Here is a 9,213-nt window from a genome sequence, read left to right as displayed (position 1 = left end):
CTATCTTGCGCCTTCCCCCTTCCCTCTCCCCACTGGTAACCACTAGTTTGTTTTCTATATCTCTGAGTGTGTTTCTGTTTTGCTATGAACATTTGTTTGCTTTATTTTTTTAGATTCAACAGATAAGTGACATCATACAGTATTTGTCTTTGAGTGACTTATTTCACTAAGAATAATATTCTCTAGGTCCATCCCCATTGCTTCAAGTGGCAGAATTTCATTCTTCTTTATGGTTAATATTCCATTATATATATAAACAACATCTTTTTTATCCATTTGTCTGTTGATGGACACTTGGTTGCTTCCATATCTTGGCTATTGTAACTAGTGCTGCTATGAACATTGGGGTGCATGTATCTTTTCAAATTAGTGTTTTCATTTTTTTCCATATATATATATACCTAGGAGTGGAATTGCTGGATCATATGGTGGTTCTATTTTAGTTTTTTGAGGAACCTCCATACTGTTTTCCATAGTGGCTGCATCAATTTACATTCCCACTAACAGTGTACAAGAGTTCCCATTTCTCCACATCCTTGCCAACATTTATTATTTGTAGACTTTTTGATAATAGCCCCTCTGACAGGTGTGAGGTGATATCTTATTGTTTTGATTTGCACTTCTCTAATAATTAGCAATGCTGGGCACCTTCTCATGTGCTTGTTAGCCATCTGTATGTCTTCTTTGAAAAATGTCCACTCAGGTCTTCTGCCCATTTTTTGATTTTTTTTTTTTTTGATATTCAGTTGTATAAGCTGCTTATATATTTTGGATATTAACCCCTTGTTGCTTATATCACTTGAAGATATTTTCTCCCAAAGAGAGTTCTGCCTGTGCTTTCCTCTAGGAGTTTCATGGTTTCAGGCTTTACATTTAGGTCTTTAATCCATTTTAGGTTTATTTTTGTATATGGTGTGAGGAAATGTTCTAATCTCATTCTTTTACATGTAGTTTTCCCAGCACCACTTATTGAAGAGATTGTCTTTCCTCTTGCTTCCTTTGTTGTAGATTAACTGACCAGGTGTCTGTAACTTTATTTATTTTTTAAAATATTTATTTATTTAGGCTGTGCCGGGTCTTAGTTGCAACATGCGGGATGTTTTAGTTGCGACATGCAGGATGTTTTAGTTGCGGCCTGCGGATTCTTAGTTGCACTATGCATGCGGGATCCAGTTCCCCGACCAGGGATTGAACCCCGGGCCCCCTGCATTGGGAGCGCCTAGTCTTACCCACTGGACCACCAGGGAAGTCCCGTGACTGTGACTTTAAATTGAAGAACAACACTGTACAAACATGACAGTGTGAAGAATATCAGTCTTCAGTGAATTTTTAATTCTGTAGTCAAAAAAGACAGTATTTTGAACCATTTTTTTCCCCTGAGTAGAGACTTACCTTTCTTGCAGGAATTTTCTTTCCAGAGAGAATTTCTATGGCCCTTTAATATTTTACATTCTTTTTGTTTCTGCTATATTTCTTCATTTTACACTTTTTTTCTTTTTTTAGCTCAAAGTCAATACTCCATTCCAGCCTCCTAGATAATTCATTCTTATCACATACTTTTAACTAGTACTTACTAGCCCATCATCTTCTCTATTCTCTAGATTTCTCTTAAATGAATCTTTCTGTGCTACTGGCAGGATTTTTCCTTTCGGCCTTTCCTTTTTAGCTTCTAACTACCACACTTGAGCATGTACAGTAATTAATAAAGATAGATTCTTTCTTTTTTTATATAATAATTTAAAAAATATTATTTTATTTTATTTATTTGATTGCACTAAGTCTTAGTTGTGGCTCACTGGCTCCTTAGTTTTGGCACTTGGGCTCCTTAGTTGCATCATGCTAACTCTTAGTTGCAGCGTGCATGTGGGATCTAGTTCCCTGACCAGGGATCGAACCTGGGCCCCCTGTATTGGGAGCGTGGCGTCTTACCCACTGGACCACCAGGGAAGTCCCAAGATAGATTCTTTCTTTGGTAATATATATATATATTTAATTTATTTATTTAGCTGTGTCAGGTCTTCGCTGCAGCATATGGGATCTTTTGCTGCAGTGCGCGTTGTGGCACGTGGGCTTCTCTCTAGTTGTGGCGTGCCAGTTTTCTCTTCTCTAGTTGTGACACAGGTTCCAGAGCACGTGGGCTCTGTAGTTGAGGCGCGGGAGCTCAGTAGTTGTGGCATGAGGGCTTAGTTGCCCAGCGGCATGTGGGATCTTAGTTCCCCTTTCTTTGGTAGTATTGTGAACTGATAACTGGAAAAATCTTCCTATAAAACATCTAGAAGTGCTGGATAAAATAAAGCATTCTTTTAAGTAAAGAACTGATGTTTAATGGCCATAAATTCCTTTCATCCCAATATGCACTTCCCTTTGCAGTGCAACTTTGCTGCTTCTTGTTCAAGAGAGGGTCTATTCCCTCACCCTTTACACCTGGATTGCTCTTGTATTCTGACACCAACTGGTGTGCTGCAATACAATTCAATTCTGATGCTAATTAGTTGGCATTATTGTAGGAATCCACAGGTTAAAGATCATGATCTCCAACAAGACTGCTCTTGGCTTCAGATGCCAGCCACAAGTGGGTTCCTCCAGCCACCTGCACTTCCGACCAACTAGTTAAAAATATGGAGGGTTCCCATGAACCCCCTCAGATTCGGTAATTCATTAGTATGACTCATAAAATTCAGGAAAGCACTATACTTATAATAACAGTTTGTTATGAAGGGTACATGTCAGAACCAGCCAAATGAAGAGACACATATGACAAAGTCTGGGAGGATTCTGAATACAGAGCTTCCACGCCCTCTCCTTGTAGAATCAGGGTGTATCACCCTCTTGGCACATCAATGTATTCACCAACCAGGAAGCTCAACTGGGATTTGGTATCTAGAGTTTTCACTGGGATTTGATTACATAGGCATGATTGACCAAATCATTTGCCTTGTGATTAAACTCAATATCCAGCCCCTCTCCCCTTTCTGGAGATTACACTGGCTCAAAGCCCCAAACTTTTAATCATATAGTTGATCTTTCTGGTGACCAGCTCCATCATGAGTCTTTTTATCTCATAGCATAAACTAAGGTGGTATCCAAGGGGGGTCATGAATAGCAAAGGCATCCTTAGTACTTCGGAAATGCCAAGGATTTAGAGCCTCACTCCCAGCAACCAGAGACAAAGACTGGTAAATTCTGTATTATATAATGCCGTTTAACCAATAGAATATAGTGAAAATGTGTTATACGACTTCCAAGGCTAGGTCTTAAGAAAACTTACAGTTTTCCACTTTGTACTTTTGTAACGCTGCCCCAAGACTGCCATGTAAAAAAGTTGGTCTAGCCATGTAGAGAAAAACTGAGGTGCATCAGCCAATAGCCGACACTGACTGTTAATCATGTGTATGAGGCCGTTTTGGACCCTCCAGCTGAGTGCAGCTTCATCAATGACCCCAGGCAAAATGAGCAGAGGGAACCCACATTCAACCCAGGGAAGTGTGAGATATAGTAAAACATTGCTGTATGAAGCCACTAAGTTTTATTGTTGTTTGTTATGTAGCAATGGATAACTGATAGTTGGGAGCCAAAAACAAAGGTAAAACCAGAGCTGAAAGCAAGTAATCTCTCAGCCCTATCCTAAGGTTAGAGGTGGTTTTCCCATCTTGATAACAATAGGGCTTAGGTTTTTGTTTTTGTTTTTTTTAATATTTATTTATTTATTTTATTTATTTGGCCTCACCGCGTCTTAGTTGCGGCACGTGGGATCTTTTAGTTGTGGCGTGTAGGATCTAGTTCCCTGAACAGGGATTGAACCCCGGGCCCCCTGCATTGGGAATGCTGAGTCTTAGCCACTGGACCACCAGAGAAGTCCTGGTGCTTAGGTTTTTAAATTAATTAATTAATTAATTAATCTATGTTTTTTGCAGTGGTCAGGCTATTTTAACTTTACTTTTTTTTTGTTTAATACATCTTTATTGGAGTATAATTGGTTCAAAATACCGTGTTAGTATCTGTTGTACAACAAAGCGAATCAGCCATATACACACCCATGTCCCCATATCCCCTCCCTCTTAAGCCTCCCTCCTGTCCTCCCTATTCCACCCCTCTAGGTCACCGCAAAGCACCCAGCCGATCTCCCTGTGCTAATGCTGCTGCTTCCCACAAGCCAACTATTTTACATTAGGTAGTGTATATACATCGATGCTACTCTCACTTCGCCCCAGCTTCGCCCTCCCACCCCATGTCCTCAAGTCCATTCTCTATGTCAACTTATTTATTCCTGCCCTGCAACAAGGTTCATCAGTACCTGTTTTTTTTTTTTTTTTAGATTTCATATATATGTGTTAGCATACGGTATTTGTTTTTCTTTTTCTGACTTACTTCACTCTGTATGACAGACTCTAGGTCCATCCACCTCACTACAAATAACTCAATTTTGTTTCTTTTTATGTCTGAGTAATATTCCATTGTATATATGTGCCACATCTTCTTTATCCATTCATCTGTCGATGGACATTTAGGTAGGTTCCATGTCCTGGCTATTGTAAATAGTGCTGCAATGAACATTTTGGTGCATGTCTCTTTTTGAATTATGGTTTTCTCAGGGTACATGCCTAGTAGCAGGATTGCTGGGTCATATGGTAGTTCTATTTTTAGTTTTTTAAGGAACCTCCATACTGTTTTCCATAGTGGTTGTATCAATTTACATTCCCACCAACACTGTAGGAGGGTTCCCTTTTCACTACACCCCTTCCAGCATTTATTGTTTCTAGCTTTTTTGATAATGGCCATTCTGACTGGTGTGAGGTGATACCTCATTGTGGTTTTGATTTGCATTTCTCTAATAATTAGTGATGTTGAGCATATTTTCATGTACCTCTTGGCCATCTCTATGTCTTCCTTGGTGAAATGTCTGTTTAGTTCTCCCACCCATTTTTTAACCGGATTGTCTGTTTTTTTGATATTGAGCCCCATGAGCTGTTTTTATACTTTGGAGATTAATCCTTTGTCTGTTGTTTCATTTGCAAATATTTTCTCCCATTCTGAAGGTTGTCTTGTTTATGGTTTCCTTTGCTGTGCAAAAGCTTTTAAGTGTAATTAAGTCCCATTTGTTTATTTTTGTTTTTATTTCCATTACTCTAGGAGGTGCGTCGAAAAAGATCTTGTGGGCCGGGGCGACTGGCGAGCACTGAGTCGCTGGGCGCGCGGAGCTGCAGCGGGATGTCTCTCGCGGGCTCAGCCAGTGGAGAGTCTTGGCAAGCAGCCACAAGGGCTAGATCCCAGGGATGAGAATGTCCAGGGGAGATGTGAGCCCACTGGGGCTCCCGCCCACCTGTCGCTGAAGCGCCCCCAGCCCCGGGCCCAGCATGCGCCTGTCGGAGCGGAGGGCACTGCTGGCAGCCGGCTTTGCCCTGGCCCTGGTGCTGGTGGTCCAGCTGGGGCAGCAGGTGCTGGAGTGACGGGCGGTGCTAGGGGGCCCCCAGCAGGCCATGTGGCCAGAGCAGGAGGACCTCGTGATGGGGGGCACGGACCACATGGAGTACCTCTACGGCAAGGCCATGCCGCTCATCTTCGTGGGGAGTGAGCCCTGGAGTGGCACCACGCTCACGCATGTGATGCTGGACGCCCACCCCGAGGTGCACTGCGGGGAGGAGACCCGCATCATCCCCCGCGTGCTGGCCATGCCCAGGCCTGTTCCAAGTCAGGCCGGGAGAAGCTGCGGCTGGACGAAGCAGGTGTGACAGGCGAGGTGCTGGATGCCGGCCTTCATCTTGGAGGTGATCGCCAAGCATGGAGAGCCGGCCCTCATCCTCTGTAACAAAGACCCCTTCACGCTCAAGTCCTCCGTCTACCTGTTGCGCCTGTTCCCCAACTCCAAGTCCCTGCTGATGGTGCGGGACGGCCGGGCCTCGGTGCACTCCATGATCACCCGCAAGGTCACCATCGCTGGCTTCGACCTCAGCAGCTACCGCGACTGCCTCACCAAGGGGAACAAGGCCATTGAGGTGATGTACGCCCAGTGCATGGAGGTGGGCAAGGACAAGTGCCTGCCCGTGTACTACGAGCAGCTGGTGCTGCACCCCCAGCGCTGCCTCAAGCTCATCCTCGACTTCCTCGGCATCACCTGGAGCGACGCTGTCCTGCACCATGAGGACCTCATCGGCAAGCCCGGCGGCGTCTCCCTGTCCAAGATCGAGCGATCCACAGACCAGGTCATCAAGCCCATGAACCTGGAAGCTCTCTCCAAGTGGACTGGCCACATCCCTGGGGATGTGTTGAGGGACATGGCTCAGATCGCCCCCATGCTGGCTCGGCTCGTCTATGACCCCTATGCAAACCCACCCAACTACGACAGTCCCGACTCCATCGTCATGAACAACACACACTGGGTCTTGAAAGGGGACGATAAAACACCAGCCAAGCTGAAAGGCTATTATCTTCAGGTGAACCAGAATAGCACCTCTTCCCACCTAGGAAGCTCATGATTTCCAGGTCTTTGCAAATGGCTTTGTTGCCAGAAGAGAAGAAACTTTGCATTCGAGTGGAAATTGGACCTCTAATCCAAGCATATTGCTTGCTATTAACCGCCAAAACAGAACTGCTCACGAGGAATGTATTTGTACATGTTTGCAAAAGCTGAATCATTGGAAACTTAACCTTGAAACACTCTATCTTAGGATAGTCCGGGGTAGAGAACCAAGAATGTGGAGGTAGTCCAGCTTTTGAAACTTAGGTATTTTATATTTTTCCCCTCGAGAATTTTTTTTTTAAGAAATGGATTTGCCATCCTCCTTAATTTGCAGGACTGCCTTGGTGGCTTTGTTTGCTGGAACAAGGCCCACCACCCGTGCCTCTCCTGTTGACCCTTACTTTTGAATTCAAAGAATCTATTTAAGAATTTAATATATGAGGCTTTCTTTGATCCCTCCTCAGTTCTACTCACAGAGAAAAAATAATATATATTATTTGAATAAACTGAACAGGGACTCATTTGTCTGTGCCTTACCTTAAAAAAAAAAGAAAGGGCTTTCCTGGTGGCGCAGTGGTTGAGAATCTGCCTGCCAATGCAGGGGACACGGGTTTGAGCCCTGGTCCGGGAAGATCCCACATGCCACGGAGCAACTGGGCCCGTGAGCCACAACTACTGAGCCTGCGCGTCTGGGGCCCGTGCTCCGCAACAAGAGAGGCCGCGGTAGTGAGAGGCCCGCGCACCACGATGAAGAGTGGCCCCCACTTGCCGCAACTAGAGAAAGCCCTCGCACAGAAACGAAGACCCAACACAGCCATAAATAAATAAATAAATAAATAACGTTAAAAAAAAGAAAAAAAAAAGAAAAAAAAAGATCTTGCTGTGGTTTATGTCAGAGTGTTTTTCCTATGTTTTCCTCTAAAAGTTTTATAGTGTCTGGTCTTACATTTAAGTCTTTAATCCATTTGGAGTTTATTCTTGTGTATGGTGTTAGGTGGTGTTCTAATTTCATTCTTTTACATGTAGCTGTCGAGTTTTCCCAGCACCACTTATTGAAGAGGCTGTCTTTTCTCCATTGTATGTTCTTGCCTCCTTTGTTGTAAATTAGGTGCCCATACATGTGTGGGTTTATCTCTGGGCATTCTATCCTGTACCATTGATCTATATTTCTGTTTTTGTGCCAGTACCATACAGTCTTGATTACTGTAGCTTTGTGGTATAGGTTGAAGTTGGGGAGCCTGATTCCTCCAATTCCATTTTTCTTCCTCAAGATTGCTTTGGCTTTTCGGGGTCTTTTGTGTTTCCATGTGAATTGTAAGATTTTTTGTTCTAATTCTGTGAAGAATGCCATTGGTAGTTTGATAGGGATTGCACTGAATCTGTAGATTGCTTTGGGCAATATAGTCATTTTCACAATATTGATTCTTCCAATCCAAGAACATGGTTTATTTCTCCATCTGTTTATGTCATCTTTGATTTCTTTCATCAGTGTTTTATAGTTTTCTGAGTACAAGTCTTTTGCCTCCTTACGCAGGTTTATTCCTAGGTATTTTATTCTTCTTGTTGCAGTGGTAAATGGGAGTGTTTCCTTAATTTCTCTTTCTGATTTTTTGTTGTTGGTGTATAGGAATGCCAGAGATTTCTGTGCATTAATTTTGTATCCTGAAACCTTACCAAATTCATTGATTGGCACTAATAGTTTTCTGGTGGCATCTTTAGTCATCAGCAAATAGTGACAGTTTTACTTCTTTTCCAATTTGTATTCCTTTTATTTCTATTTCTTCTCTGATTGCCGTGGCTAGGACTTCCAAAACTATGTTGAATAATAGTGGCGAGAGTGGACATCCTTGTCTTGTTCCTGATCCTAGTGGAAACGCTTTCAGTTTTTCACCATTGAGTATGATGCTTGCTATGGGTTTGTCATATATGGCCTTTATTATGTTGAGGTAGGTTCCCTCTATGCCCATTTTATGGAGAGTTTTTATCATAAATGGGTGTTGAATTTTGTCAAAAGCTTTTTCTGCATCGATTGAGATGATCATATGGTTTTTATTCCTTACTTTGTTAATGTGGTGTATCACATTGATTGATTTGCGTATATTGAAGAATCCTTGCATCCCTGGGATAAATCTCACTTGATCATGGTGTATGATCCTTTTAATGTGCTGTTGGATTCTGTTTGCTAGTATTATGTTCAGCATTTTTGCATCTATGTTCATCAGTGATATTGGTCTATAATTTTCTTTTTTTGTGATATCTTTTTCTGGTTTTGGTATCAGGGTGATAGTGGCTTTGTAGAATGAATTTGGGAGTGTTTATCCCTCTGCAATTTTTTGGAAGAGTTTGAGAAGGATCGGTGTTAGCTCTTCTCTAAATGTTTGATAGAATTCACCTGTGAAGCCATCCGGGCCTGGACTCTTGTTTGTTGGAAGATTTTTAATTATGGTTTCAATTTTGTTACCTGTGATAAGTCTGCTTATATTTTCTAATGCTTCCTGGTTCATTCTTGGAAAATTGTACCTTTCCAAGAATTTGTCCATTTCTTCGTGGTTGTCCATTTTATTGTTATATAGTTGTTTGTAGTAGTCTCTTATAATCCTTTGTATTTCAGTGTCAGTTGTGATTTCTCCTTTTTCATTTCTAATTTTATTGATTTGCGTCCTCTCCCTTTTTTTCTTGATGAGTCTGGCTAAGGGTTTATCAATTTTGTTTATCTTCTCAAAGAACCAGCTTTTAGTTTTATTGATCTTTGCTAT

The 9,213-nt window shown here is 42.3% G+C and overlaps 1 pseudogene across 1 annotated transcript; it reads left to right on the top strand.

The window, feature by feature from the left end:
• The first annotated feature begins 1,104 nt into the window (after positions 1-1,104).
• On the top strand, positions 1,105-6,755 carry LOC309628094 (protein-tyrosine sulfotransferase 2-like; annotated as a pseudogene). Its single transcript has 2 exons — positions 1,105-6,431; positions 6,481-6,755. The product of its transcript is annotated as a protein-tyrosine sulfotransferase 2-like (transcript).
• Positions 6,756-9,213: the final 2,458 nt, after the last annotated feature.

The sequence above is a fragment of the Balaenoptera borealis genome, assembly GCF_965194805.1.
Source record: "Balaenoptera borealis genome assembly, chromosome: 4".
Classification (NCBI taxonomy): Eukaryota; Metazoa; Chordata; class Mammalia; order Artiodactyla; family Balaenopteridae; genus Balaenoptera; species Balaenoptera borealis.
This window is presented reverse-complemented; position numbering and strand designations above follow the sequence as displayed.